Source organism: Eleutherodactylus coqui, chromosome 1 (genome assembly GCF_035609145.1).
Source record: "Eleutherodactylus coqui strain aEleCoq1 chromosome 1, aEleCoq1.hap1, whole genome shotgun sequence".
Taxonomy (NCBI): Eukaryota; Metazoa; Chordata; class Amphibia; order Anura; family Eleutherodactylidae; genus Eleutherodactylus; species Eleutherodactylus coqui.
Genome location: NC_089837.1, coordinates 9,891,500 through 9,916,815, shown reverse-complemented (window position 1 = coordinate 9,916,815; position 25,316 = coordinate 9,891,500). Strand labels below are relative to the sequence as shown.

Below are 25,316 nucleotides of genomic sequence, written 5' to 3'. Positions count from 1 at the left end.
GGCCTCTGGAGAGAGTGTTAACAAGAATACTTCAAAACAAGAGAAACAATGCGTTGGCCGGGAATCGAACCCAGGTCAACTGCTTGGAAGGCAGCTATGCTCACCACTATACCACCAACGCCATAGAATTCGCACCACTTCTCAATCGTGAAAATGCAACTCTCACCCCTAGTGTGACTAAAGCCAACTCTTCTGCTTCGTTAGTGGCTTGACAACAGTCAGACGGTAATGTGGCTTCTCGTAAGAGAGGTTTAAGCAGCAGCAGAGTGGCGCAGCGGGAGCGTGCTGGGCCCATAACCCAGAGGTCGATGGATCGAAACCATCCTCTGCTAGGCGCAGAGTTTTGTATTTTTCATGCTCCCAGGAAAAAGGTACCCCAAAAATTCACTGTCTCGTTCTTTCAGGCCACCCAAAGCCCAGCAAACTCCACTGTCCTTTATATTTCAAGGCACCAAAAAATCCACACTTAAAAAAAAAAAAAAGAAACCTTTCTTCTCCCATGGTCAAAGCTTGGTTTAGGCATAATAACATGACTGCGGTGTGACCCGAGTGCCAGAAGCCAGCAACCGTAGAGGGGGATTAGCTCAAATGGTAGAGCGCTCGCTTAGCATGCGAGAGGTAGCGGGATCGATGCCCGCATCCTCCAAAACTTCCACTTGGCACTACCTTCAAATGAAGGGCCAACTTCTTTTTAGTTGGCACTGACACAAAAACCTAGGAAGCAGCTGCACGCATATCTGGCTAAACCTTCGATAGCTCAGCTGGTAGAGCGGAGGACTGTAGTAGCTAGTTAGCAATCCTTAGGTCGCTGGTTCGATTCCGGCTCGAAGGATGCTTTTGAGTGTCCGATAACCTTGCATGCTTCAACTTGGAGGCTCTCTTGCACAGACTTTGCAGCTGCATACCTCCTGGCCGCACTCTTTTTGAGCCTGACCGCACAACCATTGGCCTCTGGAGAGAGTGTTAACAAGAATACTTCAAAACAAGAGAAACAATGCGTTGGCCGGGAATCGAACCCGGGTCAACTGCTTGGAAGGCAGCTATGCTCACCACTATACCACCAACGCCATAGAATTCGCACCACTTCTCAATCGTGAAAATGCAACTCTCACCCCTAGTGTGACTAAAGCCAACTCTTCTGCTTCGTTAGTGGCTTGACAACAGTCAGACGGTAATGTGGCTTCTCGTAAGAGAGGTTTAAGCAGCAGCAGAGTGGCGCAGCGGGAGCGTGCTGGGCCCATAACCCAGAGGTCGATGGATCGAAACCATCCTCTGCTAGGCGCAGAGTTTTGTATTTTTCATGCTCCCAGGAAAAAGGTACCCCAAAAATTCACTGTCTCGTTCTTTCAGGCCACCCAAAGCCCAGCAAACTCCACTGTCCTTTATATTTCAAGGCACCAAAAAATCCACACTTAAAAAAAAAAAAAAAAAAAGAAACCTTTCTTCTCCCATGGTCAAAGCTTGGTTTAGGCATAATAACATGACTGCGGTGTGACCCGAGTGCCAGAAGCCAGCAACCGTAGAGGGGGATTAGCTCAAATGGTAGAGCGCTCGCTTAGCATGCGAGAGGTAGCGGGATCGATGCCCGCATCCTCCAAAACTTCCACTTGGCACTACCTTCAAATGAAGGGCCAACTTCTTTTTAGTTGGCACTGACACAAAAACCTAGGAAGCAGCTGCACGCATATCTGGCTAAACCTTCGATAGCTCAGCTGGTAGAGCGGAGGACTGTAGTAGCTAGTTAGCAATCCTTAGGTCGCTGGTTCGATTCCGGCTCGAAGGATGCTTTTGAGTGTCCGACAACCTTGCATGCTTCAACTTGGAGGCTCTCTTGCACAGACTTTGCAGCTGCATACCTCCTGGCCGCACACTTTTTGAGCCTGACCGCACAACCATTGGCCTCTGGAGAGAGTGTTAACAAGAATACTTCAAAACAAGAGAAACAATGCGTTGGCCGGGAATCGAACCCGGGTCAACTGCTTGGAAGGCAGCTATGCTCACCACTATACCACCAACGCCATAGAATTCGCACCACTTCTCAATCGTGAAAATGCAACTCTCACCCCTAGTGTGACTAAAGCCAACTCTTCTGCTTCGTTAGTGGCTTGACAACAGTCAGAAGGTAATGTGGCTTCTCGTAAGAGAGGTTTAAGCAGCAGCAGAGTGGCGCAGCGGGAGCGTGCTGGGCCCATAACCCAGAGGTCGATGGATCGAAACCATCCTCTGCTAGGCGCAGAGTTTTGTATTTTTCATGCTCCCAGGAAAAAGGTACCCCAAAAATTCACTGTCTCGTTCTTTCAGGCCACCCAAAGCCCAGCAAACTCCACTGTCCTTTATATTTCAAGGCACCAAAAAATCCACACTTAAAAAAAAAAAAAAAGAAACCTTTCTTCTCCCATGGTCAAAGCTTGGTTTAGGCATAATAACATGACTGCGGTGTGACCCGAGTGCCAGAAGCCAGCAACCGTAGAGGGGGATTAGCTCAAATGGTAGAGCGCTCGCTTAGCATGCGAGAGGTAGCGGGATCGATGCCCGCATCCTCCAAAACTTCCACTTGGCACTACCTTCAAATGAAGAGCCAACTTCTTTTTAGTTGGCACTGACACAAAAACCTAGGAAGCAGCTGCACGCATATCTGGCTAAACCTTCGATAGCTCAGCTGGTAGAGCGGAGGACTGTAGTAGCTAGTTAGCAATCCTTAGGTCGCTGGTTCGATTCCGGCTCGAAGGATGCTTTTGAGTGTCCGATAACCTTGCATGCTTCAACTTGGAGGCTCTCTTGCACAGACTTTGCAGCTGCATACCTCCTGGCCGCACTCTTTTTGAGCCTGACCGCACAACCATTGGCCTCTGGAGAGAGTGTTAACAAGAATACTTCAAAACAAGAGAAACAATGCGTTGGCCGGGAATCGAACCCGGGTCAACTGCTTGGAAGGCAGCTATGCTCACCACTATACCACCAACGCCATAGAATTCGCACCACTTCTCAATCGTGAAAATGCAACTCTCACCCCTAGTGTGACTAAAGCCAACTCTTCTGCTTCGTTAGTGGCTTGACAACAGTCAGAAGGTAATGTGGCTTCTCGTAAGAGAGGTTTAAGCAGCAGCAGAGTGGCGCAGCGGGAGCGTGCTGGGCCCATAACCCAGAGGTCGATGGATCGAAACCATCCTCTGCTAGGCGCAGAGTTTTGTATTTTTCATGCTCCCAGGAAAAAGGTACCCCAAAAATTCACTGTCTCGTTCTTTCAGGCCACCCAAAGCCCAGCAAACTCCACTGTCCTTTATATTTCAAGGCACCAAAAAATCCACACTTAAAAAAAAAAAAAAGAAACCTTTCTTCTCCCATGGTCAAAGCTTGGTTTAGGCATAATAACATGACTGCGGTGTGACCCGAGTGCCAGAAGCCAGCAACCGTAGAGGGGGATTAGCTCAAATGGTAGAGCGCTCGCTTAGCATGCGAGAGGTAGCGGGATCGATGCCCGCATCCTCCAAAACTTCCACTTGGCACTACCTTCAAATGAAGGGCCAACTTCTTTTTAGTTGGCACTGACACAAAAACCTAGGAAGCAGCTGCACGCATATCTGGCTAAACCTTCGATAGCTCAGCTGGTAGAGCGGAGGACTGTAGTAGCTAGTTAGCAATCCTTAGGTCGCTGGTTCGATTCCGGCTCGAAGGATGCTTTTGAGTGTCCGATAACCTTGCATGCTTCAACTTGGAGGCTCTCTTGCACAGACTTTGCAGCTGCATACCTCCTGGCCGCACTCTTTTTGAGCCTGACCGCACAACCATTGGCCTCTGGAGAGAGTGTTAACAAGAATACTTCAAAACAAGAGAAACAATGCGTTGGCCGGGAATCGAACCCAGGTCAACTGCTTGGAAGGCAGCTATGCTCACCACTATACCACCAACGCCATAGAATTCGCACCACTTCTCAATCGTGAAAATGCAACTCTCACCCCTAGTGTGACTAAAGCCAACTCTTCTGCTTCGTTAGTGGCTTGACAACAGTCAGAAGGTAATGTGGCTTCTCGTAAGAGAGGTTTAAGCAGCAGCAGAGTGGCGCAGCGGGAGCGTGCTGGGCCCATAACCCAGAGGTCGATGGATCGAAACCATCCTCTGCTAGGCGCAGAGTTTTGTATTTTTCATGCTCCCAGGAAAAAGGTACCCCAAAAATTCACTGTCTCGTTCTTTCAGGCCACCCAAAGCCCAGCAAACTCCACTGTCCTTTATATTTCAAGGCACCAAAAAATCCACACTTAAAAAAAAAAAAAAGAAACCTTTCTTCTCCCATGGTCAAAGCTTGGTTTAGGCATAATAACATGACTGCGGTGTGACCCGAGTGCCAGAAGCCAGCAACCGTAGAGGGGGATTAGCTCAAATGGTAGAGCGCTCGCTTAGCATGCGAGAGGTAGCGGGATCGATGCCCGCATCCTCCAAAACTTCCACTTGGCACTACCTTCAAATGAAGGGCCAACTTCTTTTTAGTTGGCACTGACACAAAAACCTAGGAAGCAGCTGCACGCATATCTGGCTAAACCTTCGATAGCTCAGCTGGTAGAGCGGAGGACTGTAGTAGCTAGTTAGCAATCCTTAGGTCGCTGGTTCGATTCCGGCTCGAAGGATGCTTTTGAGTGTCCGATAACCTTGCATGCTTCAACTTGGAGGCTCTCTTGCACAGACTTTGCAGCTGCATACCTCCTGGCCGCACTCTTTTTGAGCCTGACCGCACAACCATTGGCCTCTGGAGAGAGTGTTAACAAGAATACTTCAAAACAAGAGAAACAATGCGTTGGCCGGGAATCGAACCCGGGTCAACTGCTTGGAAGGCAGCTATGCTCACCACTATACCACCAACGCCATAGAATTCGCACCACTTCTCAATCGTGAAAATGCAACTCTCACCCCTAGTGTGACTAAAGCCAACTCTTCTGCTTCGTTAGTGGCTTGACAACAGTCAGACGGTAATGTGGCTTCTCGTAAGAGAGGTTTAAGCAGCAGCAGAGTGGCGCAGCGGGAGCGTGCTGGGCCCATAACCCAGAGGTCGATGGATCGAAACCATCCTCTGCTAGGCGCAGAGTTTTGTATTTTTCATGCTCCCAGGAAAAAGGTACCCCAAAAATTCACTGTCTCGTTCTTTCAGGCCACCCAAAGCCCAGCAAACTCCACTGTCCTTTATATTTCAAGGCACCAAAAAATCCACACTTAAAAAAAAAAAAAAAAAAAGAAACCTTTCTTCTCCCATGGTCAAAGCTTGGTTTAGGCATAATAACATGACTGCGGTGTGACCCGAGTGCCAGAAGCCAGCAACCGTAGAGGGGGATTAGCTCAAATGGTAGAGCGCTCGCTTAGCATGCGAGAGGTAGCGGGATCGATGCCCGCATCCTCCAAAACTTCCACTTGGCACTACCTTCAAATGAAGGGCCAACTTCTTTTTAGTTGGCACTGACACAAAAACCTAGGAAGCAGCTGCACGCATATCTGGCTAAACCTTCGATAGCTCAGCTGGTAGAGCGGAGGACTGTAGTAGCTAGTTAGCAATCCTTAGGTCGCTGGTTCGATTCCGGCTCGAAGGATGCTTTTGAGTGTCCGACAACCTTGCATGCTTCAACTTGGAGGCTCTCTTGCACAGACTTTGCAGCTGCATACCTCCTGGCCGCACTCTTTTTGAGCCTGACCGCACAACCATTGGCCTCTGGAGAGAGTGTTAACAAGAATACTTCAAAACAAGAGAAACAATGCGTTGGCCGGGAATCGAACCCGGGTCAACTGCTTGGAAGGCAGCTATGCTCACCACTATACCACCAACGCCATAGAATTCGCACCACTTCTCAATCGTGAAAATGCAACTCTCACCCCTAGTGTGACTAAAGCCAACTCTTCTGCTTCGTTAGTGGCTTGACAACAGTCAGAAGGTAATGTGGCTTCTCGTAAGAGAGGTTTAAGCAGCAGCAGAGTGGCGCAGCGGGAGCGTGCTGGGCCCATAACCCAGAGGTCGATGGATCGAAACCATCCTCTGCTAGGCGCAGAGTTTTGTATTTTTCATGCTCCCAGGAAAAAGGTACCCCAAAAATTCACTGTCTCGTTCTTTCAGGCCACCCAAAGCCCAGCAAACTCCACTGTCCTTTATATTTCAAGGCACCAAAAAATCCACACTTAAAAAAAAAAAAAAAAAAAAAAGAAACCTTTCTTCTCCCATGGTCAAAGCTTGGTTTAGGCATAATAACATGACTGCGGTGTGACCCGAGTGCCAGAAGCCAGCAACCGTAGAGGGGGATTAGCTCAAATGGTAGAGCGCTCGCTTAGCATGCGAGAGGTAGCGGGATCGATGCCCGCATCCTCCAAAACTTCCACTTGGCACTACCTTCAAATGAAGGGCCAACTTCTTTTTAGTTGGCACTGACACAAAAACCTAGGAAGCAGCTGCACGCATATCTGGCTAAACCTTCGATAGCTCAGCTGGTAGAGCGGAGGACTGTAGTAGCTAGTTAGCAATCCTTAGGTCGCTGGTTCGATTCCGGCTCGAAGGATGCTTTTGAGTGTCCGATAACCTTGCATGCTTCAACTTGGAGGCTCTCTTGCACAGACTTTGCAGCTGCATACCTCCTGGCCGCACTCTTTTTGAGCCTGACCGCACAACCATTGGCCTCTGGAGAGAGTGTTAACAAGAATACTTCAAAACAAGAGAAACAATGCGTTGGCCGGGAATCGAACCCAGGTCAACTGCTTGGAAGGCAGCTATGCTCACCACTATACCACCAACGCCATAGAATTCGCACCACTTCTCAATCGTGAAAATGCAACTCTCACCCCTAGTGTGACTAAAGCCAACTCTTCTGCTTCGTTAGTGGCTTGACAACAGTCAGAAGGTAATGTGGCTTCTCGTAAGAGAGGTTTAAGCAGCAGCAGAGTGGCGCAGCGGGAGCGTGCTGGGCCCATAACCCAGAGGTCGATGGATCGAAACCATCCTCTGCTAGGCGCAGAGTTTTGTATTTTTCATGCTCCCAGGAAAAAGGTACCCCAAAAATTCACTGTCTCGTTCTTTCAGGCCACCCAAAGCCCAGCAAACTCCACTGTCCTTTATATTTCAAGGCACCAAAAAATCCACACTTAAAAAAAAAAAAAAGAAACCTTTCTTCTCCCATGGTCAAAGCTTGGTTTAGGCATAATAACATGACTGCGGTGTGACCCGAGTGCCAGAAGCCAGCAACCGTAGAGGGGGATTAGCTCAAATGGTAGAGCGCTCGCTTAGCATGCGAGAGGTAGCGGGATCGATGCCCGCATCCTCCAAAACTTCCACTTGGCACTACCTTCAAATGAAGGGCCAACTTCTTTTTAGTTGGCACTGACACAAAAACCTAGGAAGCAGCTGCACGCATATCTGGCTAAACCTTCGATAGCTCAGCTGGTAGAGCGGAGGACTGTAGTAGCTAGTTAGCAATCCTTAGGTCGCTGGTTCGATTCCGGCTCGAAGGATGCTTTTGAGTGTCCGATAACCTTGCATGCTTCAACTTGGAGGCTCTCTTGCACAGACTTTGCAGCTGCATACCTCCTGGCCGCACTCTTTTTGAGCCTGACCGCACAACCATTGGCCTCTGGAGAGAGTGTTAACAAGAATACTTCAAAACAAGAGAAACAATGCGTTGGCCGGGAATCGAACCCGGGTCAACTGCTTGGAAGGCAGCTATGCTCACCACTATACCACCAACGCCATAGAATTCGCACCACTTCTCAATCGTGAAAATGCAACTCTCACCCCTAGTGTGACTAAAGCCAACTCTTCTGCTTCGTTAGTGGCTTGACAACAGTCAGAAGGTAATGTGGCTTCTCGTAAGAGAGGTTTAAGCAGCAGCAGAGTGGCGCAGCGGGAGCGTGCTGGGCCCATAACCCAGAGGTCGATGGATCGAAACCATCCTCTGCTAGGCGCAGAGTTTTGTATTTTTCATGCTCCCAGGAAAAAGGTACCCCAAAAATTCACTGTCTCGTTCTTTCAGGCCACCCAAAGCCCAGCAAACTCCACTGTCCTTTATATTTCAAGGCACCAAAAAATCCACACTTAAAAAAAAAAAAAAAAAAAAGAAACCTTTCTTCTCCCATGGTCAAAGCTTGGTTTAGGCATGATAACATGACTGCGGTGTGACCCGAGTGCCAGAAGCCAGCAACCGTAGAGGGGGATTAGCTCAAATGGTAGAGCGCTCGCTTAGCATGGGAGAGGTAGCGGGATCGATGCCCGCATCCTCCAAAACTTCCACTTGGCCCTACCTTCAAATGAAGGGCCAACTTCTTTTTAGTTGGCACTGACACAAAAACCTAGGAAGCAGCTGCACGCATATCTGGCTAAACCTTCGATAGCTCAGCTGGTAGAGCGGAGGACTGTAGTAGCTAGTTAGCAATCCTTAGGTCGCTGGTTCGATTCCGGCTCGAAGGATGCTTTTGAGTGTCCGATAACCTTGCATGCTTCAACTTGGAGGCTCTCTTGCACAGACTTTGCAGCTGCATACCTCCTGGCCGCACTCTTTTTGAGCCTGACCGCACAACCATTGGCCTCTGGAGAGAGTGTTAACAAGAATACTTCAAAACAAGAGAAACAATGCGTTGGCCGGGAATCGAACCCGGGTCAACTGCTTGGAAGGCAGCTATGCTCACCACTATACCACCAACGCCATAGAATTCGCACCACTTCTCAATCGTGAAAATGCAACTCTCACCCCTAGTGTGACTAAAGCCAACTCTTCTGCTTCGTTAGTGGCTTGACAACAGTCAGACGGTAATGTGGCTTCTCGTAAGAGAGGTTTAAGCAGCAGCAGAGTGGCGCAGCGGGAGTGTGCTGGGCCCATAACCCAGAGGTCGATGGATCGAAACCATCCTCTGCTAGGCGCAGAGTTTTGTATTTTTCATGCTCCCAGGAAAAAGGTACCCCAAAAATTCACTGTCTCGTTCTTTCAGGCCACCCAAAGCCCAGCAAACTCCACTGTCCTTTATATTTCAAGGCACCAAAAAATCCACACTTAAAAAAAAAAAAAAAAAAAGAAACCTTTCTTCTCCCATGGTCAAAGCTTGGTTTAGGCATAATAACATGACTGCGGTGTGACCCGAGTGCCAGAAGCCAGCAACCGTAGAGGGGGATTAGCTCAAATGGTAGAGCGCTCGCTTAGCATGCGAGAGGTAGCGGGATCGATGCCCGCATCCTCCAAAACTTCCACTTGGCACTACCTTCAAATGAAGGGCCAACTTCTTTTTAGTTGGCACTGACACAAAAACCTAGGAAGCAGCTGCACGCATATCTGGCTAAACCTTCGATAGCTCAGCTGGTAGAGCGGAGGACTGTAGTAGCTAGTTAGCAATCCTTAGGTCGCTGGTTCGATTCCGGCTCGAAGGATGCTTTTGAGTGTCCGATAACCTTGCATGCTTCAACTTGGAGGCTCTCTTGCACAGACTTTGCAGCTGCATACCTCCTGGCCGCACTCTTTTTGAGCCTGACCGCACAACCATTGGCCTCTGGAGAGAGTGTTAACAAGAATACTTCAAAACAAGAGAAACAATGCGTTGGCCGGGAATCGAACCCAGGTCAACTGCTTGGAAGGCAGCTATGCTCACCACTATACCACCAACGCCATAGAATTCGCACCACTTCTCAATCGTGAAAATGCAACTCTCACCCCTAGTGTGACTAAAGCCAACTCTTCTGCTTCGTTAGTGGCTTGACAACAGTCAGAAGGTAATGTGGCTTCTCGTAAGAGAGGTTTAAGCAGCAGCAGAGTGGCGCAGCGGGAGCGTGCTGGGCCCATAACCCAGAGGTCGATGGATCGAAACCATCCTCTGCTAGGCGCAGAGTTTTGTATTTTTCATGCTCCCAGGAAAAAGGTACCCCAAAAATTCACTGTCTCGTTCTTTCAGGCCACCCAAAGCCCAGCAAACTCCACTGTCCTTTATATTTCAAGGCACCAAAAAATCCACACTTAAAAAAAAAAAAAAGAAACCTTTCTTCTCCCATGGTCAAAGCTTGGTTTAGGCATAATAACATGACTGCGGTGTGACCCGAGTGCCAGAAGCCAGCAACCGTAGAGGGGGATTAGCTCAAATGGTAGAGCGCTCGCTTAGCATGCGAGAGGTAGCGGGATCGATGCCCGCATCCTCCAAAACTTCCACTTGGCACTACCTTCAAATGAAGGGCCAACTTCTTTTTAGTTGGCACTGACACAAAAACCTAGGAAGCAGCTGCACGCATATCTGGCTAAACCTTCGATAGCTCAGCTGGTAGAGCGGAGGACTGTAGTAGCTAGTTAGCAATCCTTAGGTCGCTGGTTCGATTCCGGCTCGAAGGATGCTTTTGAGTGTCCGACAACCTTGCATGCTTCAACTTGGAGGCTCTCTTGCACAGACTTTGCAGCTGCATACCTCCTGGCCGCACTCTTTTTGAGCCTGACCGCACAACCATTGGCCTCTGGAGAGAGTGTTAACAAGAATACTTCAAAACAAGAGAAACAATGCGTTGGCCGGGAATCGAACCCGGGTCAACTGCTTGGAAGGCAGCTATGCTCACCACTATACCACCAACGCCATAGAATTCGCACCACTTCTCAATCGTGAAAATGCAACTCTCACCCCTAGTGTGACTAAAGCCAACTCTTCTGCTTCGTTAGTGGCTTGACAACAGTCAGAAGGTAATGTGGCTTCTCGTAAGAGAGGTTTAAGCAGCAGCAGAGTGGCGCAGCGGGAGCGTGCTGGGCCCATAACCCAGAGGTCGATGGATCGAAACCATCCTCTGCTAGGCGCAGAGTTTTGTATTTTTCATGCTCCCAGGAAAAAGGTACCCCAAAAATTCACTGTCTCGTTCTTTCAGGCCACCCAAAGCCCAGCAAACTCCACTGTCCTTTATATTTCAAGGCACCAAAAAATCCACACTTAAAAAAAAAAAAAAGAAACCTTTCTTCTCCCATGGTCAAAGCTTGGTTTAGGCATAATAACATGACTGCGGTGTGACCCGAGTGCCAGAAGCCAGCAACCGTAGAGGGGGATTAGCTCAAATGGTAGAGCGCTCGCTTAGCATGCGAGAGGTAGCGGGATCGATGCCCGCATCCTCCAAAACTTCCACTTGGCACTACCTTCGAATGAAGGGCCAACTTCTTTTTAGTTGGCACTGACACAAAAACCTAGGAAGCAGCTGCACGCATATCTGGCTAAACCTTCGATAGCTCAGCTGGTAGAGCGGAGGACTGTAGTAGCTAGTTAGCAATCCTTAGGTCGCTGGTTCGATTCCGGCTCGAAGGATGCTTTTGAGTGTCCGATAACCTTGCATGCTTCAACTTGGAGGCTCTCTTGCACAGACTTTGCAGCTGCATACCTCCTGGCCGCACTCTTTTTGAGCCTGACCGCACAACCATTGGCCTCTGGAGAGAGTGTTAACAAGAATACTTCAAAACAAGAGAAACAATGCGTTGGCCGGGAATCGAACCCGGGTCAACTGCTTGGAAGGCAGCTATGCTCACCACTATACCACCAACGCCATAGAATTCGCACCACTTCTCAATCGTGAAAATGCAACTCTCACCCCTAGTGTGACTAAAGCCAACTCTTCTGCTTCGTTAGTGGCTTGACAACAGTCAGACGGTAATGTGGCTTCTCGTAAGAGAGGTTTAAGCAGCAGCAGAGTGGCGCAGCGGGAGCGTGCTGGGCCCATAACCCAGAGGTCGATGGATCGAAACCATCCTCTGCTAGGCGCAGAGTTTTGTATTTTTCATGCTCCCAGGAAAAAGGTACCCCAAAAATTCACTGTCTCGTTCTTTCAGGCCACCCAAAGCCCAGCAAACTCCACTGTCCTTTATATTTCAAGGCACCAAAAAATCCACACTTAAAAAAAAAAAAAAGAAACCTTTCTTCTCCCATGGTCAAAGCTTGGTTTAGGCATAATAACATGACTGCGGTGTGACCCGAGTGCCAGAAGCCAGCAACCGTAGAGGGGGATTAGCTCAAATGGTAGAGCGCTCGCTTAGCATGCGAGAGGTAGCGGGATCGATGCCCGCATCCTCCAAAACTTCCACTTGGCACTACCTTCGAATGAAGGGCCAACTTCTTTTTAGTTGGCACTGACACAAAAACCTAGGAAGCAGCTGCACGCATATCTGGCTAAACCTTCGATAGCTCAGCTGGTAGAGCGGAGGACTGTAGTAGCTAGTTAGCAATCCTTAGGTCGCTGGTTCGATTCCGGCTCGAAGGATGCTTTTGAGTGTCCGATAACCTTGCATGCTTCAACTTGGAGGCTCTCTTGCACAGACTTTGCAGCTGCATACCTCCTGGCCGCACTCTTTTTGAGCCTGACCGCACAACCATTGGCCTCTGGAGAGAGTGTTAACAAGAATACTTCAAAACAAGAGAAACAATGCGTTGGCCGGGAATCGAACCCGGGTCAACTGCTTGGAAGGCAGCTATGCTCACCACTATACCACCAACGCCATAGAATTCGCACCACTTCTCAATCGTGAAAATGCAACTCTCACCCCTAGTGTGACTAAAGCCAACTCTTCTGCTTCGTTAGTGGCTTGACAACAGTCAGACGGTAATGTGGCTTCTCGTAAGAGAGGTTTAAGCAGCAGCAGAGTGGCGCAGCGGGAGCGTGCTGGGCCCATAACCCAGAGGTCGATGGATCGAAACCATCCTCTGCTAGGCGCAGAGTTTTGTATTTTTCATGCTCCCAGGAAAAAGGTACCCCAAAAATTCACTGTCTCGTTCTTTCAGGCCACCCAAAGCCCAGCAAACTCCACTGTCCTTTATATTTCAAGGCACCAAAAAATCCACACTTAAAAAAAAAAAAAAAAAAGAAACCTTTCTTCTCCCATGGTCAAAGCTTGGTTTAGGCATAATAACATGACTGCGGTGTGACCCGAGTGCCAGAAGCCAGCAACCGTAGAGGGGGATTAGCTCAAATGGTAGAGCGCTCGCTTAGCATGCGAGAGGTAGCGGGATCGATGCCCGCATCCTCCAAAACTTCCACTTGGCACTACCTTCAAATGAAGGGCCAACTTCTTTTTAGTTGGCACTGACACAAAAACCTAGGAAGCAGCTGCACGCATATCTGGCTAAACCTTCGATAGCTCAGCTGGTAGAGCGGAGGACTGTAGTAGCTAGTTAGCAATCCTTAGGTCGCTGGTTCGATTCCGGCTCGAAGGATGCTTTTGAGTGTCCGACAACCTTGCATGCTTCAACTTGGAGGCTCTCTTGCACAGACTTTGCAGCTGCATACCTCCTGGCCGCACTCTTTTTGAGCCTGACCGCACAACCATTGGCCTCTGGAGAGAGTGTTAACAAGAATACTTCAAAACAAGAGAAACAATGCGTTGGCCGGGAATCGAACCCGGGTCAACTGCTTGGAAGGCAGCTATGCTCACCACTATACCACCAACGCCATAGAATTCGCACCACTTCTCAATCGTGAAAATGCAACTCTCACCCCTAGTGTGACTAAAGCCAACTCTTCTGCTTCGTTAGTGGCTTGACAACAGTCAGACGGTAATGTGGCTTCTCGTAAGAGAGGTTTAAGCAGCAGCAGAGTGGCGCAGCGGGAGCGTGCTGGGCCCATAACCCAGAGGTCGATGGATCGAAACCATCCTCTGCTAGGCGCAGAGTTTTGTATTTTTCATGCTCCCAGGAAAAAGGTACCCCAAAAATTCACTGTCTCGTTCTTTCAGGCCACCCAAAGCCCAGCAAACTCCACTGTCCTTTATATTTCAAGGCACCAAAAAATCCACACTTAAAAAAAAAAAAAAAAAAAAAGAAACCTTTCTTCTCCCATGGTCAAAGCTTGGTTTAGGCATAATAACATGACTGCGGTGTGACCCGAGTGCCAGAAGCCAGCAACCGTAGAGGGGGATTAGCTCAAATGGTAGAGCGCTCGCTTAGCATGCGAGAGGTAGCGGGATCGATGCCCGCATCCTCCAAAACTTCCACTTGGCACTACCTTCAAATGAAGGGCCAACTTCTTTTTAGTTGGCACTGACACAAAAACCTAGGAAGCAGCTGCACGCATATCTGGCTAAACCTTCGATAGCTCAGCTGGTAGAGCGGAGGACTGTAGTAGCTAGTTAGCAATCCTTAGGTCGCTGGTTCGATTCCGGCTCGAAGGATGCTTTTGAGTGTCCGATAACCTTGCATGCTTCAACTTGGAGGCTCTCTTGCACAGACTTTGCAGCTGCATACCTCCTGGCCGCACTCTTTTTGAGCCTGACCGCACAACCATTGGCCTCTGGAGAGAGTGTTAACAAGAATACTTCAAAACAAGAGAAACAATGCGTTGGCCGGGAATCGAACCCAGGTCAACTGCTTGGAAGGCAGCTATGCTCACCACTATACCACCAACGCCATAGAATTCGCACCACTTCTCAATCGTGAAAATGCAACTCTCACCCCTAGTGTGACTAAAGCCAACTCTTCTGCTTCGTTAGTGGCTTGACAACAGTCAGACGGTAATGTGGCTTCTCGTAAGAGAGGTTTAAGCAGCAGCAGAGTGGCGCAGCGGGAGCGTGCTGGGCCCATAACCCAGAGGTCGATGGATCGAAACCATCCTCTGCTAGGCGCAGAGTTTTGTATTTTTCATGCTCCCAGGAAAAAGGTACCCCAAAAATTCACTGTCTCGTTCTTTCAGGCCACCCAAAGCCCAGCAAACTCCACTGTCCTTTATATTTCAAGGCACCAAAAAATCCACACTTAAAAAAAAAAAAAAGAAACCTTTCTTCTCCCATGGTCAAAGCTTGGTTTAGGCATAATAACATGACTGCGGTGTGACCCGAGTGCCAGAAGCCAGCAACCGTAGAGGGGGATTAGCTCAAATGGTAGAGCGCTCGCTTAGCATGCGAGAGGTAGCGGGATCGATGCCCGCATCCTCCAAAACTTCCACTTGGCACTACCTTCAAATGAAGGGCCAACTTCTTTTTAGTTGGCACTGACACAAAAACCTAGGAAGCAGCTGCACGCATATCTGGCTAAACCTTCGATAGCTCAGCTGGTAGAGCGGAGGACTGTAGTAGCTAGTTAGCAATCCTTAGGTCGCTGGTTCGATTCCGGCTCGAAGGATGCTTTTGAGTGTCCGATAACCTTGCATGCTTCAACTTGGAGGCTCTCTTGCACAGACTTTGCAGCTGCATACCTCCTGGCCGCACTCTTTTTGAGCCTGACCGCACAACCATTGGCCTCTGGAGAGAGTGTTAACAAGAATACTTCAAAACAAGAGAAACAATGCGTTGGCCGGGAATCGAACCCGGGTCAACTGCTTGGAAGGCAGCTATGCTCACCACTATACCACCAACGCCATAGAATTCGCACCACTTCTCAATCGTGAAAATGCAACTCTCACCCCTAGTGTGACTAAAGCCAACTCTTCTGCTTCGTTAGTGGCTTGACAACAGTCAGACGGTAATGTGGCTTCTCGTAAGAGAGGTTTAAGCAGCAGCAGAGTGGCGCAGCGGGAGCGTGCTGGGCCCATAACCCAGAGGTCGATGGATCGAAACCATCCTCTGCTAGGCGCAGAGTTTTGTATTTTTCATGCTCCCAGGAAAAAGGTACCCCAAAAATTCACTGTCTCGTTCTTTCAGGCCACCCAAAGCCCAGCAAACTCCACTGTCCTTTATATTTCAAGGCACCAAAAAATCCACACTTAAAAAAAAAAAAAAAAAAAGAAACCTTTCTTCTCCCATGGTCAAAGCTTGGTTTAGGCATAATAACATGACTGCGGTGTGACCCGAGTGCCAGAAGCCAGCAACCGTAGAGGGGGATTAGCTCAAATGGTAGAGCGCTCGCTTAGCATGCGAGAGGTAGCGGGATCGATGCCCGCATCCTCCAAAACTTCCACTTGGCACTACCTTCAAATGAAGGGCCAACTTCTTTTTAGTTGGCACTGACACAAAAACCTAGGAAGCAGCTGCACGCATATCTGGCTAAACCTTCGATAGCTCAGCTGGTAGAGCGGAGGACTGTAGTAGCTAGTTAGCAATCCTTAGGTCGCTGGTTCGATTCCGGCTCGAAGGATGCTTTTGAGTGTCCGACAACCTTGCATGCTTCAACTTGGAGGCTCTCTTGCACAGACTTTGCAGCTGCATACCTCCTGGCCGCACTCTTTTTGAGCCTGACCGCACAACCATTGGCCTCTGGAGAGAGTGTTAACAAGAATACTTCAAAACAAGAGAAACAATGCGTTGGCCGGGAATCGAACCCGGGTCAACTGCTTGGAAGGCAGCTATGCTCACCACTATACCACCAACGCCATAGAATTCGCACCACTTCTCAATCGTGAAAATGCAACTCTCACCCCTAGTGTGACTAAAGCCAACTCTTCTGCTTCGTTAGTGGCTTGACAACAGTCAGAAGGTAATGTGGCTTCTCGTAAGAGAGGTTTAAGCAGCAGCAGAGTGGCGCAGCGGGAGCGTGCTGGGCCCATAACCCAGAGGTCGATGGATCGAAACCATCCTCTGCTAGGCGCAGAGTTTTGTATTTTTCATGCTCCCAGGAAAAAGGTACCCCAAAAATTCACTGTCTCGTTCTTTCAGGCCACCCAAAGCCCAGCAAACTCCACTGTCCTTTATATTTCAAGGCACCAAAAAATCCACACTTAAAAAAAAAAAAAAAGAAACCTTTCTTCTCCCATGGTCAAAGCTTGGTTTAGGCATAATAACATGACTGCGGTGTGACCCGAGTGCCAGAAGCCAGCAACCGTAGAGGGGGATTAGCTCAAATGGTAGAGCGCTCGCTTAGCATGCGAGAGGTAGCGGGATCGATGCCCGCATCCTCCAAAACTTCCACTTGGCACTACCTTCAAATGAAGAGCCAACTTCTTTTTAGTTGGCACTGACACAAAAACCTAGGAAGCAGCTGCACGCATATCTGGCTAAACCTTCGATAGCTCAGCTGGTAGAGCGGAGGACTGTAGTAGCTAGTTAGCAATCCTTAGGTCGCTGGTTCGATTCCGGCTCGAAGGATGCTTTTGAGTGTCCGATAACCTTGCATGCTTCAACTTGGAGGCTCTCTTGCACAGACTTTGCAGCTGCATACCTCCTGGCCGCACTCTTTTTGAGCCTGACCGCACAACCATTGGCCTCTGGAGAGAGTGTTAACAAGAATACTTCAAAACAAGAGAAACAATGCGTTGGCCGGGAATCGAACCCGGGTCAACTGCTTGGAAGGCAGCTATGCTCACCACTATACCACCAACGCCATAGAATTCGCACCACTTCTCAATCGTGAAAATGCAACTCTCACCCCTAGTGTGACTAAAGCCAACTCTTCTGCTTCGTTAGTGGCTTGACAACAGTCAGAAGGTAATGTGGCTTCTCGTAAGAGAGGTTTAAGCAGCAGCAGAGTGGCGCAGCGGGAGCGTGCTGGGCCCATAACCCAGAGGTCGATGGATCGAAACCATCCTCTGCTAGGCGCAGAGTTTTGTATTTTTCATGCTCCCAGGAAAAAGGTACCCCAAAAATTCACTGTCTCGTTCTTTCAGGCCACCCAAAGCCCAGCAAACTCCACTGTCCTTTATATTTCAAGGCACCAAAAAATCCACACTTAAAAAAAAAAAAAAGAAACCTTTCTTCTCCCATGGTCAAAGCTTGGTTTAGGCATAATAACATGACTGCGGTGTGACCCGAGTGCCAGAAGCCAGCAACCGTAGAGGGGGATTAGCTCAAATGGTAGAGCGCTCGCTTAGCATGCGAGAGGTAGCGGGATCGATGCCCGCATCCTCCAAAACTTCCACTTGGCACTACCTTCAAATGAAGGGCCAACTTCTTTTTAGTTGGCACTGACACAAAAACCTAGGAAGCAGCTGCACGCATATCTGGCTAAACCTTCGATAGCTCAGCTGGTAGAGCGGAGGACTGTAGTAGCTAGTTAGCAATCCTTAGGTCGCTGGTTCGATTCCGGCTCGAAGGATGCTTTTGAGTGTCCGATAACCTTGCATGCTTCAACTTGGAGGCTCTCTTGCACAGACTTTGCAGCTGCATACCTCCTGGCCGCACTCTTTTTGAGCCTGACCGCACAACCATTGGCCTCTGGAGAGAGTGTTAACAAGAATACTTCAAAACAAGAGAAACAATGCGTTGGCCGGGAATCGAACCCAGGTCAACTGCTTGGAAGGCAGCTATGCTCACCACTATACCACCAACGCCATAGAATTCGCACCACTTCTCAATCGTGAAAATGCAACTCTCACCCCTAGTGTGACTAAAGCCAACTCTTCTGCTTCGTTAGTGGCTTGACAACAGTCAGAAGGTAATGTGGCTTCTCGTAAGAGAGGTTTAAGCAGCAGCAGAGTGGCGCAGCGGGAGCGTGCTGGGCCCATAACCCAGAGGTCGATGGATCGAAACCATCCTCTGCTAGGCGCAGAGTTTTGTATTTTTCATGCTCCCAGGAAAAAGGTACCCCAAAAATTCACTGTCTCGTTCTTTCAGGCCACCCAAAGCCCAGCAAACTCCACTGTCCTTTATATTTCAAGGCACCAAAAAATCCACACTTAAAAAAAAAAAAAAGAAACCTTTCTTCTCCCATGGTCAAAGCTTGGTTTAGGCATAATAACATGACTGCGGTGTGACCCGAGTGCCAGAAGCCAGCAACCGTAGAGGGGGATTAGCTCAAATGGTAGAGCGCTCGCTTAGCATGCGAGAGGTAGCGGGATCGATGCCCGCATCCTCCAAAACTTCCACTTGGCACTACCTTCAAATGAAGGGCCAACTTCTTTTTAGTTGGCACTGACACAAAAACCTAGGAAGCAGCTGCACGCATATCTGGCTAAACCTTCGATAGCTCAGCTGGTAGAGCGGAGGACTGTAGTAGCTAGTTAGCAATCCTTAGGTCGCTGGTTCGATTCCGGCTCGAAGGATGCTTTTGAGTGTCCGATAACCTTGCATGCTTCAACTTGGAGGCTCTCTTGCACAGACTTTGCAGCTGCATACCTCCTGGCCGCACTCTTTTTGAGCCTGACCGCACAACCATTGGCCTCTGGAGAGAGTGTTAACAAGAATACTTCAAAACAAGAGAAACAATGCGTTGGCCGGGAATCGAACCCGGGTCAACTGCTTGGAAGGCAGCTATGCTCACCACTATACCACCAACGCCATAGAATTCGCACCACTTCTCAATCGTGAAAATGCAACTCTCACCCCTAGTGTGACTAAAGCCAACTCTTCTGCTTCGTTAGTGGCTTGACAACAGTCAGACGGTAATGTGGCTTCTCGTAAGAGAGGTTTAAGCAGCAGCAGAGTGGCGCAGCGGGAGCGTGCTGGGCCCATAACCCAGAGGTCGATGGATCGAAACCATCCTCTGCTAGGCGCAGAGTTTTGTATTTTTCATGCTCCCAGGAAAAAGGTACCCCAAAAATTCACTGTCTCGTTCTTTCAGGCCACCCAAAGCCCAGCAAACTCCACTGTCCTTTATATTTCAAGGCACCAAAAAATCCACACTTAAAAAAAAAAAAAAAAAAAGAAACCTTTCTTCTCCCATGGTCAAAGCTTGGTTTAGGCATAATAACATGACTGCGGTGTGACCCGAGTGCCAGAAGCCAGCAACCGTAGAGGGGGATTAGCTCAAATGGTAGAGCGCTCGCTTAGCATGCGAGAGGTAGCGGGATCGATGCCCGCATCCTCCAAAACTTCCACTTGGCACTACCTTCAAATGAAGGGCCAACTTCTTTTTAGTTGGCACTGACACAAAAACCTAGGAAGCAGCTGCACGCATATCTGGCTAAACCTTCGATAGCTCAGCTGGTAGAGCGGAGGACTGTAGTAGCTAGTTAGCAATCCTTAGGTCGCTGGTTCGATTCCGGCTCGAAGGATGCTTTTGAGTGTCCGACAACCTTGCATGCTTCAACTTGGAGGCTCTCTTGCACAGACTTTGCAGCTGCATACCTCCTGGCCGCACTCTTTTTGAGCCTGACCGCACAACCATTGGCCTCTGGAGAGAGTGTTAACAAGAATACTTCAAAACAAGAGAAACAATGCGTTGGCCGGGAATCGAACCCGGGTCAACTGCTTGGAAGGCAGCTATGCTCACCACTATACCACCAACGCCATAGAATTCGCACCACTTCTCAATCGTGAAAATGCAACTCTCACCCCTAGTGTGACTAAAGCCAACTCTTCTGCTTCGTTAGTGGCTTGACAACAGTCAGAAGGTAATGTGGCTTCTCGTAAGAGAGGTTTAAGCAGCAGCAGAGTGGCGCAGCGGGAGCGTGCTGGGCCCATAACCCAGAGGTCGATGGATCGAAACCATCCTCTGCTAGGCGCAGAGTTTTGTATTTTTCATGCTCCCAGGAAAAAGGTACCCCAAAAATTCACTGTCTCGTTCTTTCAGGCCACCCAAAGCCCAGCAAACTCCACTGTCCTTTATATTTCAAGGCACCAAAAAATCCACACTTAAAAAAAAAAAAAAAAAAAAAAAGAAACCTTTCTTCTCCCATGGTCAAAGCTTGGTTTAGGCATAATAACATGACTGCGGTGTGACCCGAGTGCCAGAAGCCAGCAACCGTAGAGGGGGATTAGCTCAAATGGTAGAGCGCTCGCTTAGCATGCGAGAGGTAGCGGGATCGATGCCCGCATCCTCCAAAACTTCCACTTGGCACTACCTTCAAATGAAGGGCCAACTTCTTTTTAGTTGGCACTGACACAAAAACCTAGGAAGCAGCTGCACGCATATCTGGCTAAACCTTCGATAGCTCAGCTGGTAGAGCGGAGGACTGTAGTAGCTAGTTAGCAATCCTTAGGTCGCTGGTTCGATTCCGGCTCGAAGGATGCTTTTGAGTGTCCGATAACCTTGCATGCTTCAACTTGGAGGCTCTCTTGCACAGACTTTGCAGCTGCATACCTCCTGGCCGCACTCTTTTTGAGCCTGACCGCACAACCATTGGCCTCTGGAGAGAGTGTTAACAAGAATACTTCAAAACAAGAGAAACAATGCGTTGGCCGGGAATCGAACCCGGGTCAACTGCTTGGAAGGCAGCTATGCTCACCACTATACCACCAACGCCATAGAATTCGCACCACTTCTCAATCGTGAAAATGCAACTCTCACCCCTAGTGTGACTAAAGCCAACTCTTCTGCTTCGTTAGTGGCTTGACAACAGTCAGAAGGTAATGTGGCTTCTCGTAAGAGAGGTTTAAGCAGCAGCAGAGTGGCGCAGCGGGAGCGTGCTGGGCCCATAACCCAGAGGTCGATGGATCGAAACCATCCTCTGCTAGGCGCAGAGTTTTGTATTTTTCATGCTCCCAGGAAAAAGGTACCCCAAAAATTCACTGTCTCGTTCTTTCAGGCCACCCAAAGCCCAGCAAACTCCACTGTCCTTTATATTTCAAGGCACCAAAAAATCCACACTTAAAAAAAAAAAAAAAAAAAAGAAACCTTTCTTCTCCCATGGTCAAAGCTTGGTTTAGGCATAATAACATGACTGCGGTGTGACCCGAGTGCCAGAAGCCAGCAACCGTAGAGGGGGATTAGCTCAAATGGTAGAGCGCTCGCTTAGCATGCGAGAGGTAGCGGGATCGATGCCCGCATCCTCCAAAACTTCCACTTGGCACTACCTTCAAATGAAGGGCCAACTTCTTTTTAGTTGGCACTGACACAAAAACCTAGGAAGCAGCTGCACGCATATCTGGCTAAACCTTCGATAGCTCAGCTGGTAGAGCGGAGGACTGTAGTAGCTAGTTAGCAATCCTTAGGTCGCTGGTTCGATTCCGGCTCGAAGGATGCTTTTGAGTGTCCGATAACCTTGCATGCTTCAACTTGGAGGCTCTCTTGCACAGACTTTGCAGCTGCATACCTCCTGGCCGCACTCTTTTTGAGCCTGACCGCACAACCATTGGCCTCTGGAGAGAGTGTTAACAAGAATACTTCAAAACAAGAGAAACAATGCGTTGGCCGGGAATCGAACCCGGGTCAACTGCTTGGAAGGCAGCTATGCTCACCACTATACCACCAACGCCATAGAATTCGCACCACTTCTCAATCGTGAAAATGCAACTCTCACCCCTAGTGTGACTAAAGCCAACTCTTCTGCTTCGTTAGTGGCTTGACAACAGTCAGACGGTAATGTGGCTTCTCGTAAGAGAGGTTTAAGCAGCAGCAGAGTGGCGCAGCGGGAGCGTGCTGGGCCCATAACCCAGAGGTCGATGGATCGAAACCATCCTCTGCTAGGCGCAGAGTTTTGTATTTTTCATGCTCCCAGGAAAAAGGTACCCCAAAAATTCACTGTCTCGTTCTTTCAGGCCACCCAAAGCCCAGCAAACTCCACTGTCCTTTATATTTCAAGGCACCAAAAAATCCACACTTAAAAAAAAAAAAAAAAAAAGAAACCTTTCTTCTCCCATGGTCAAAGCTTGGTTTAGGCATAATAACATGACTGCGGTGTGACCCGAGTGCCAGAAGCCAGCAACCGTAGAGGGGGATTAGCTCAAATGGTAGAGCGCTCGCTTAGCATGCGAGAGGTAGCGGGATCGATGCCCGCATCCTCCAAAACTTCCACTTGGCACTACCTTCAAATGAAGGGCCAACTTCTTTTTAGTTGGCACTGACACAAAAACCTAGGAAGCAGCTGCACGCATATCTGGCTAAACCTTCGATAGCTCAGCTGGTAGAGCGGAGGACTGTAGTAGCTAGTTAGCAATCCTTAGGTCGCTGGTTCGATTCCGGCTCGAAGGATGCTTTTGAGTGTCCGATAACCTTGCATGCTTCAACTTGGAGGCTCTCTTGCACAGACTTTGCAGCTGCATACCTCCTGGCCGCACTCTTTTTGAGCCTGACCGCACAACCATTGGCCTCTGGAGAGAGTGTTAACAAGAATACTTCAAAACAAGAGAAACAATGCGTTGGCCGGGAATCGAACCCGGGTCAACTGCTTGGAAGGCAGCTATGCTCACCACTATACCACCAACGCCATAGAATTCGCACCACTTCTCAATCGTGAAAATGCAACTCTCACCCCTAGTGTGACTAAAGCCAACTCTTCTGCTTCGTTAGTGGCTTGACAACAGTCAGACGGTAATGTGGCTTCTCGTAAGAGAGGTTTAAGCAGCAGCAGAGTGGCGCAGCGGGAGCGTGCTGGGCCCATAACCCAGAGGTCGATGGATCGAAACCATCCTCTGCTAGGCGCAGAGTTTTGTATTTTTCATGCTCCCAGGAAAAAGGTACCCCAAAAATTCACTGTCTCGTTCTTTCAGGCCACCCAAAGCCCAGCAAACTCCACTGTCCTTTATATTTCAAGGCACCAAAAAATCCACACTTAAAAAAAAAAAAAAAAAAAAAAGAAACCTTTCTTCTCCCATGGTCAAAGCTTGGTTTAGGCATAATAACATGACTGCGGTGTGACCCGAGTGCCAGAAGCCAGCAATCGTAGAGGGGGATTAGCTCAAATGGTAGAGCGCTCGCTTAGCATGCGAGAGGTAGCGGCATCGATGCCCGCATCCTCCAAAACTTCCACTTGGCACTACCTTCAAATGAAGGGCCAACTTCTTTTTAGTTGGCACTGACACAAAAACCTAGGAAGCAGCTGCACGCATATCTGGCTAAACCTTCGATAGCTCAGCTGGTAGAGCGGAGGACTGTAGTAGCTAGTTAGCAATCCTTAGGTCGCTGGTTCGATTCCGGCTCGAAGGATGCTTTTGAGTGTCCGATAACCTTGCATGCTTCAACTTGGAGGCTCTCTTGCACAGACTTTGCAGCTGCATACCTCCTGGCCGCACTCTTTTTGAGCCTGACCGCACAACCATTGGCCTCTGGAGAGAGTGTTAACAAGAATACTTCAAAACAAGAGAAACAATGCGTTGGCCGGGAATTGAACCCAGGTCAACTGCTTGGAAGGCAGCTATGCTCACCACTATACCACCAACGCCATAGAATTCGCACCACTTCTCAATCGTGAAAATGCAACTCTCACCCCTAGTGTGACTAAAGCCAACTCTTCTGCTTCGTTAGTGGCTTGACAACAGTCAGACGGTAATGTGGCTTCTCGTAAGAGAGGTTTAAGCAGCAGCAGAGTGGCGCAGCGGGAGCGTGCTGGGCCCATAACCCAGAGGTCGATGGATCGAAACCATCCTCTGCTAGGCGCAGAGTTTTGTATTTTTCATGCTCCCAGGAAAAAGGTACCCCAAAAATTCACTGTCTCGTTCTTTCAGGCCACCCAAAGCCCAGCAAACTCCACTGTCCTTTATATTTCAAGGCACCAAAAAATCCACACTTAAAAAAAAAAAAAAAAAAAAAGAAACCTTTCTTCTCCCATGGTCAAAGCTTGGTTTAGGCATAATAACATGACTGCGGTGTGACCCGAGTGCCAGAAGCCAGCAACCGTAGAGGGGGATTAGCTCAAATGGTAGAGCGCTCGCTTAGCATGCGAGAGGTAGCGGGATCGATGCCCGCATCCTCCAAAACTTCCACTTGGCACTACCTTCAAATGAAGGGCCAACTTCTTTTTAGTTGGCACTGACACAAAAACCTAGGAAGCAGCTGCACGCATATCTGGCTAAACCTTCGATAGCTCAGCTGGTAGAGCGGAGGACTGTAGTAGCTAGTTAGCAATCCTTAGGTCGCTGGTTCGATTCCGGCTCGAAGGATGCTTTTGAGTGTCCGATAACCTTGCATGCTTCAACTTGGAGGCTCTCTTGCACAGACTTTGCAGCTGCATACCTCCTGGCCGCACTCTTTTTGAGCCTGACCGCACAACCATTGGCCTCTGGAGAGAGTGTTAACAAGAATACTTCAAAACAAGAGAAACAATGCGTTGGCCGGGAATCGAACCCGGGTCAACTGCTTGGAAGGCAGCTATGCTCACCACTATACCACCAACGCCATAGAATTCGCACCACTTCTCAATCGTGAAAATGCAACTCTCACCCCTAGTGTGACTAAAGCCAACTCTTCTGCTTCGTTAGTGGCTTGACAACAGTCAGACGGTAATGTGGCTTCTCGTAAGAGAGGTTTAAGCAGCAGCAGAGTGGCGCAGCGGGAGCGTGCTGGGCCCATAACCCAGAGGTCGATGGATCGAAACCATCCTCTGCTAGGCGCAGAGTTTTGTATTTTTCATGCTCCCAGGAAAAAGGTACCCCAAAAATTCACTGTCTCGTTCTTTCAGGCCACCCAAAGCCCAGCAAACTCCACTGTCCTTTATATTTCAAGGCACCAAAAAATCCACACTTAAAAAAAAAAAAAAAAAAAAGAAACCTTTCTTCTCCCATGGTCAAAGCTTGGTTTAGGCATGATAACATGACTGCGGTGTGACCCGAGTGCCAGAAGCCAGCAACCGTAGAGGGGGATTAGCTCAAATGGTAGAGCGCTCGCTTAGCATGCGAGAGGTAGCGGGA

The 25,316-nt window shown here is 48.9% G+C and overlaps 50 non-coding genes across 50 annotated transcripts; all 50 read left to right on the top strand.

Moving 5' to 3' along the window:
- Positions 1–573: 573 nt before the first annotated feature.
- TRNAA-AGC (transfer RNA alanine (anticodon AGC)) lies at positions 574–646 on the top strand. Its single transcript has one exon. It is a non-coding gene; the product is annotated as a tRNA-Ala (tRNA).
- Positions 647–746: 100 nt separating this feature from the next.
- On the top strand, positions 747–832 carry TRNAY-GUA (transfer RNA tyrosine (anticodon GUA)). Its single transcript is given in 2 exon segments — positions 747–783; positions 797–832. It is a non-coding gene; the product is annotated as a tRNA-Tyr (tRNA).
- A 692-nt stretch (positions 833–1,524) lies between these two features.
- On the top strand, positions 1,525–1,597 carry TRNAA-AGC (transfer RNA alanine (anticodon AGC)). Its single transcript has one exon. It is a non-coding gene; the product is annotated as a tRNA-Ala (tRNA).
- A 100-nt stretch (positions 1,598–1,697) lies between these two features.
- On the top strand, positions 1,698–1,783 carry TRNAY-GUA (transfer RNA tyrosine (anticodon GUA)). Its single transcript is given in 2 exon segments — positions 1,698–1,734; positions 1,748–1,783. It is a non-coding gene; the product is annotated as a tRNA-Tyr (tRNA).
- A 688-nt stretch (positions 1,784–2,471) lies between these two features.
- TRNAA-AGC (transfer RNA alanine (anticodon AGC)) lies at positions 2,472–2,544 on the top strand. Its single transcript has one exon. It is a non-coding gene; the product is annotated as a tRNA-Ala (tRNA).
- A 100-nt stretch (positions 2,545–2,644) lies between these two features.
- TRNAY-GUA (transfer RNA tyrosine (anticodon GUA)) lies at positions 2,645–2,730 on the top strand. Its single transcript is given in 2 exon segments — positions 2,645–2,681; positions 2,695–2,730. It is a non-coding gene; the product is annotated as a tRNA-Tyr (tRNA).
- A 687-nt stretch (positions 2,731–3,417) lies between these two features.
- TRNAA-AGC (transfer RNA alanine (anticodon AGC)) lies at positions 3,418–3,490 on the top strand. The gene has a single exon. It is a non-coding gene; the product is annotated as a tRNA-Ala (tRNA).
- Positions 3,491–3,590: 100 nt separating this feature from the next.
- Positions 3,591–3,676, top strand: TRNAY-GUA (transfer RNA tyrosine (anticodon GUA)). The gene is given in 2 exon segments: positions 3,591–3,627; positions 3,641–3,676. It is a non-coding gene; the product is annotated as a tRNA-Tyr (tRNA).
- A 687-nt stretch (positions 3,677–4,363) lies between these two features.
- TRNAA-AGC (transfer RNA alanine (anticodon AGC)) lies at positions 4,364–4,436 on the top strand. The gene has a single exon. It is a non-coding gene; the product is annotated as a tRNA-Ala (tRNA).
- A 100-nt stretch (positions 4,437–4,536) lies between these two features.
- TRNAY-GUA (transfer RNA tyrosine (anticodon GUA)) lies at positions 4,537–4,622 on the top strand. The gene is given in 2 exon segments: positions 4,537–4,573; positions 4,587–4,622. It is a non-coding gene; the product is annotated as a tRNA-Tyr (tRNA).
- Positions 4,623–5,314: 692 nt separating this feature from the next.
- TRNAA-AGC (transfer RNA alanine (anticodon AGC)) lies at positions 5,315–5,387 on the top strand. The gene has a single exon. It is a non-coding gene; the product is annotated as a tRNA-Ala (tRNA).
- Positions 5,388–5,487: 100 nt separating this feature from the next.
- Positions 5,488–5,573, top strand: TRNAY-GUA (transfer RNA tyrosine (anticodon GUA)). Its single transcript is given in 2 exon segments — positions 5,488–5,524; positions 5,538–5,573. It is a non-coding gene; the product is annotated as a tRNA-Tyr (tRNA).
- A 695-nt stretch (positions 5,574–6,268) lies between these two features.
- On the top strand, positions 6,269–6,341 carry TRNAA-AGC (transfer RNA alanine (anticodon AGC)). The gene has a single exon. It is a non-coding gene; the product is annotated as a tRNA-Ala (tRNA).
- Positions 6,342–6,441: 100 nt separating this feature from the next.
- TRNAY-GUA (transfer RNA tyrosine (anticodon GUA)) lies at positions 6,442–6,527 on the top strand. Its single transcript is given in 2 exon segments — positions 6,442–6,478; positions 6,492–6,527. It is a non-coding gene; the product is annotated as a tRNA-Tyr (tRNA).
- A 687-nt stretch (positions 6,528–7,214) lies between these two features.
- On the top strand, positions 7,215–7,287 carry TRNAA-AGC (transfer RNA alanine (anticodon AGC)). The gene has a single exon. It is a non-coding gene; the product is annotated as a tRNA-Ala (tRNA).
- A 100-nt stretch (positions 7,288–7,387) lies between these two features.
- Positions 7,388–7,473, top strand: TRNAY-GUA (transfer RNA tyrosine (anticodon GUA)). Its single transcript is given in 2 exon segments — positions 7,388–7,424; positions 7,438–7,473. It is a non-coding gene; the product is annotated as a tRNA-Tyr (tRNA).
- An 866-nt stretch (positions 7,474–8,339) lies between these two features.
- Positions 8,340–8,425, top strand: TRNAY-GUA (transfer RNA tyrosine (anticodon GUA)). The gene is given in 2 exon segments: positions 8,340–8,376; positions 8,390–8,425. It is a non-coding gene; the product is annotated as a tRNA-Tyr (tRNA).
- Positions 8,426–9,117: 692 nt separating this feature from the next.
- TRNAA-AGC (transfer RNA alanine (anticodon AGC)) lies at positions 9,118–9,190 on the top strand. The gene has a single exon. It is a non-coding gene; the product is annotated as a tRNA-Ala (tRNA).
- Positions 9,191–9,290: 100 nt separating this feature from the next.
- On the top strand, positions 9,291–9,376 carry TRNAY-GUA (transfer RNA tyrosine (anticodon GUA)). The gene is given in 2 exon segments: positions 9,291–9,327; positions 9,341–9,376. It is a non-coding gene; the product is annotated as a tRNA-Tyr (tRNA).
- Positions 9,377–10,063: 687 nt separating this feature from the next.
- On the top strand, positions 10,064–10,136 carry TRNAA-AGC (transfer RNA alanine (anticodon AGC)). Its single transcript has one exon. It is a non-coding gene; the product is annotated as a tRNA-Ala (tRNA).
- Positions 10,137–10,236: 100 nt separating this feature from the next.
- TRNAY-GUA (transfer RNA tyrosine (anticodon GUA)) lies at positions 10,237–10,322 on the top strand. Its single transcript is given in 2 exon segments — positions 10,237–10,273; positions 10,287–10,322. It is a non-coding gene; the product is annotated as a tRNA-Tyr (tRNA).
- Positions 10,323–11,009: 687 nt separating this feature from the next.
- On the top strand, positions 11,010–11,082 carry TRNAA-AGC (transfer RNA alanine (anticodon AGC)). Its single transcript has one exon. It is a non-coding gene; the product is annotated as a tRNA-Ala (tRNA).
- A 100-nt stretch (positions 11,083–11,182) lies between these two features.
- TRNAY-GUA (transfer RNA tyrosine (anticodon GUA)) lies at positions 11,183–11,268 on the top strand. Its single transcript is given in 2 exon segments — positions 11,183–11,219; positions 11,233–11,268. It is a non-coding gene; the product is annotated as a tRNA-Tyr (tRNA).
- A 687-nt stretch (positions 11,269–11,955) lies between these two features.
- On the top strand, positions 11,956–12,028 carry TRNAA-AGC (transfer RNA alanine (anticodon AGC)). The gene has a single exon. It is a non-coding gene; the product is annotated as a tRNA-Ala (tRNA).
- Positions 12,029–12,128: 100 nt separating this feature from the next.
- TRNAY-GUA (transfer RNA tyrosine (anticodon GUA)) lies at positions 12,129–12,214 on the top strand. The gene is given in 2 exon segments: positions 12,129–12,165; positions 12,179–12,214. It is a non-coding gene; the product is annotated as a tRNA-Tyr (tRNA).
- A 691-nt stretch (positions 12,215–12,905) lies between these two features.
- On the top strand, positions 12,906–12,978 carry TRNAA-AGC (transfer RNA alanine (anticodon AGC)). Its single transcript has one exon. It is a non-coding gene; the product is annotated as a tRNA-Ala (tRNA).
- A 100-nt stretch (positions 12,979–13,078) lies between these two features.
- TRNAY-GUA (transfer RNA tyrosine (anticodon GUA)) lies at positions 13,079–13,164 on the top strand. The gene is given in 2 exon segments: positions 13,079–13,115; positions 13,129–13,164. It is a non-coding gene; the product is annotated as a tRNA-Tyr (tRNA).
- A 694-nt stretch (positions 13,165–13,858) lies between these two features.
- Positions 13,859–13,931, top strand: TRNAA-AGC (transfer RNA alanine (anticodon AGC)). The gene has a single exon. It is a non-coding gene; the product is annotated as a tRNA-Ala (tRNA).
- Positions 13,932–14,031: 100 nt separating this feature from the next.
- Positions 14,032–14,117, top strand: TRNAY-GUA (transfer RNA tyrosine (anticodon GUA)). The gene is given in 2 exon segments: positions 14,032–14,068; positions 14,082–14,117. It is a non-coding gene; the product is annotated as a tRNA-Tyr (tRNA).
- A 687-nt stretch (positions 14,118–14,804) lies between these two features.
- Positions 14,805–14,877, top strand: TRNAA-AGC (transfer RNA alanine (anticodon AGC)). The gene has a single exon. It is a non-coding gene; the product is annotated as a tRNA-Ala (tRNA).
- A 100-nt stretch (positions 14,878–14,977) lies between these two features.
- TRNAY-GUA (transfer RNA tyrosine (anticodon GUA)) lies at positions 14,978–15,063 on the top strand. Its single transcript is given in 2 exon segments — positions 14,978–15,014; positions 15,028–15,063. It is a non-coding gene; the product is annotated as a tRNA-Tyr (tRNA).
- A 692-nt stretch (positions 15,064–15,755) lies between these two features.
- TRNAA-AGC (transfer RNA alanine (anticodon AGC)) lies at positions 15,756–15,828 on the top strand. The gene has a single exon. It is a non-coding gene; the product is annotated as a tRNA-Ala (tRNA).
- A 100-nt stretch (positions 15,829–15,928) lies between these two features.
- Positions 15,929–16,014, top strand: TRNAY-GUA (transfer RNA tyrosine (anticodon GUA)). Its single transcript is given in 2 exon segments — positions 15,929–15,965; positions 15,979–16,014. It is a non-coding gene; the product is annotated as a tRNA-Tyr (tRNA).
- Positions 16,015–16,702: 688 nt separating this feature from the next.
- Positions 16,703–16,775, top strand: TRNAA-AGC (transfer RNA alanine (anticodon AGC)). The gene has a single exon. It is a non-coding gene; the product is annotated as a tRNA-Ala (tRNA).
- A 100-nt stretch (positions 16,776–16,875) lies between these two features.
- On the top strand, positions 16,876–16,961 carry TRNAY-GUA (transfer RNA tyrosine (anticodon GUA)). Its single transcript is given in 2 exon segments — positions 16,876–16,912; positions 16,926–16,961. It is a non-coding gene; the product is annotated as a tRNA-Tyr (tRNA).
- Positions 16,962–17,648: 687 nt separating this feature from the next.
- On the top strand, positions 17,649–17,721 carry TRNAA-AGC (transfer RNA alanine (anticodon AGC)). The gene has a single exon. It is a non-coding gene; the product is annotated as a tRNA-Ala (tRNA).
- A 100-nt stretch (positions 17,722–17,821) lies between these two features.
- TRNAY-GUA (transfer RNA tyrosine (anticodon GUA)) lies at positions 17,822–17,907 on the top strand. The gene is given in 2 exon segments: positions 17,822–17,858; positions 17,872–17,907. It is a non-coding gene; the product is annotated as a tRNA-Tyr (tRNA).
- Positions 17,908–18,594: 687 nt separating this feature from the next.
- TRNAA-AGC (transfer RNA alanine (anticodon AGC)) lies at positions 18,595–18,667 on the top strand. The gene has a single exon. It is a non-coding gene; the product is annotated as a tRNA-Ala (tRNA).
- Positions 18,668–18,767: 100 nt separating this feature from the next.
- Positions 18,768–18,853, top strand: TRNAY-GUA (transfer RNA tyrosine (anticodon GUA)). Its single transcript is given in 2 exon segments — positions 18,768–18,804; positions 18,818–18,853. It is a non-coding gene; the product is annotated as a tRNA-Tyr (tRNA).
- Positions 18,854–19,545: 692 nt separating this feature from the next.
- On the top strand, positions 19,546–19,618 carry TRNAA-AGC (transfer RNA alanine (anticodon AGC)). The gene has a single exon. It is a non-coding gene; the product is annotated as a tRNA-Ala (tRNA).
- A 100-nt stretch (positions 19,619–19,718) lies between these two features.
- TRNAY-GUA (transfer RNA tyrosine (anticodon GUA)) lies at positions 19,719–19,804 on the top strand. The gene is given in 2 exon segments: positions 19,719–19,755; positions 19,769–19,804. It is a non-coding gene; the product is annotated as a tRNA-Tyr (tRNA).
- A 696-nt stretch (positions 19,805–20,500) lies between these two features.
- Positions 20,501–20,573, top strand: TRNAA-AGC (transfer RNA alanine (anticodon AGC)). Its single transcript has one exon. It is a non-coding gene; the product is annotated as a tRNA-Ala (tRNA).
- A 100-nt stretch (positions 20,574–20,673) lies between these two features.
- On the top strand, positions 20,674–20,759 carry TRNAY-GUA (transfer RNA tyrosine (anticodon GUA)). Its single transcript is given in 2 exon segments — positions 20,674–20,710; positions 20,724–20,759. It is a non-coding gene; the product is annotated as a tRNA-Tyr (tRNA).
- A 693-nt stretch (positions 20,760–21,452) lies between these two features.
- TRNAA-AGC (transfer RNA alanine (anticodon AGC)) lies at positions 21,453–21,525 on the top strand. Its single transcript has one exon. It is a non-coding gene; the product is annotated as a tRNA-Ala (tRNA).
- Positions 21,526–21,625: 100 nt separating this feature from the next.
- On the top strand, positions 21,626–21,711 carry TRNAY-GUA (transfer RNA tyrosine (anticodon GUA)). Its single transcript is given in 2 exon segments — positions 21,626–21,662; positions 21,676–21,711. It is a non-coding gene; the product is annotated as a tRNA-Tyr (tRNA).
- A 692-nt stretch (positions 21,712–22,403) lies between these two features.
- TRNAA-AGC (transfer RNA alanine (anticodon AGC)) lies at positions 22,404–22,476 on the top strand. The gene has a single exon. It is a non-coding gene; the product is annotated as a tRNA-Ala (tRNA).
- A 100-nt stretch (positions 22,477–22,576) lies between these two features.
- Positions 22,577–22,662, top strand: TRNAY-GUA (transfer RNA tyrosine (anticodon GUA)). Its single transcript is given in 2 exon segments — positions 22,577–22,613; positions 22,627–22,662. It is a non-coding gene; the product is annotated as a tRNA-Tyr (tRNA).
- An 868-nt stretch (positions 22,663–23,530) lies between these two features.
- Positions 23,531–23,616, top strand: TRNAY-GUA (transfer RNA tyrosine (anticodon GUA)). The gene is given in 2 exon segments: positions 23,531–23,567; positions 23,581–23,616. It is a non-coding gene; the product is annotated as a tRNA-Tyr (tRNA).
- A 694-nt stretch (positions 23,617–24,310) lies between these two features.
- TRNAA-AGC (transfer RNA alanine (anticodon AGC)) lies at positions 24,311–24,383 on the top strand. The gene has a single exon. It is a non-coding gene; the product is annotated as a tRNA-Ala (tRNA).
- Positions 24,384–24,483: 100 nt separating this feature from the next.
- Positions 24,484–24,569, top strand: TRNAY-GUA (transfer RNA tyrosine (anticodon GUA)). The gene is given in 2 exon segments: positions 24,484–24,520; positions 24,534–24,569. It is a non-coding gene; the product is annotated as a tRNA-Tyr (tRNA).
- Positions 24,570–25,316: the final 747 nt, after the last annotated feature.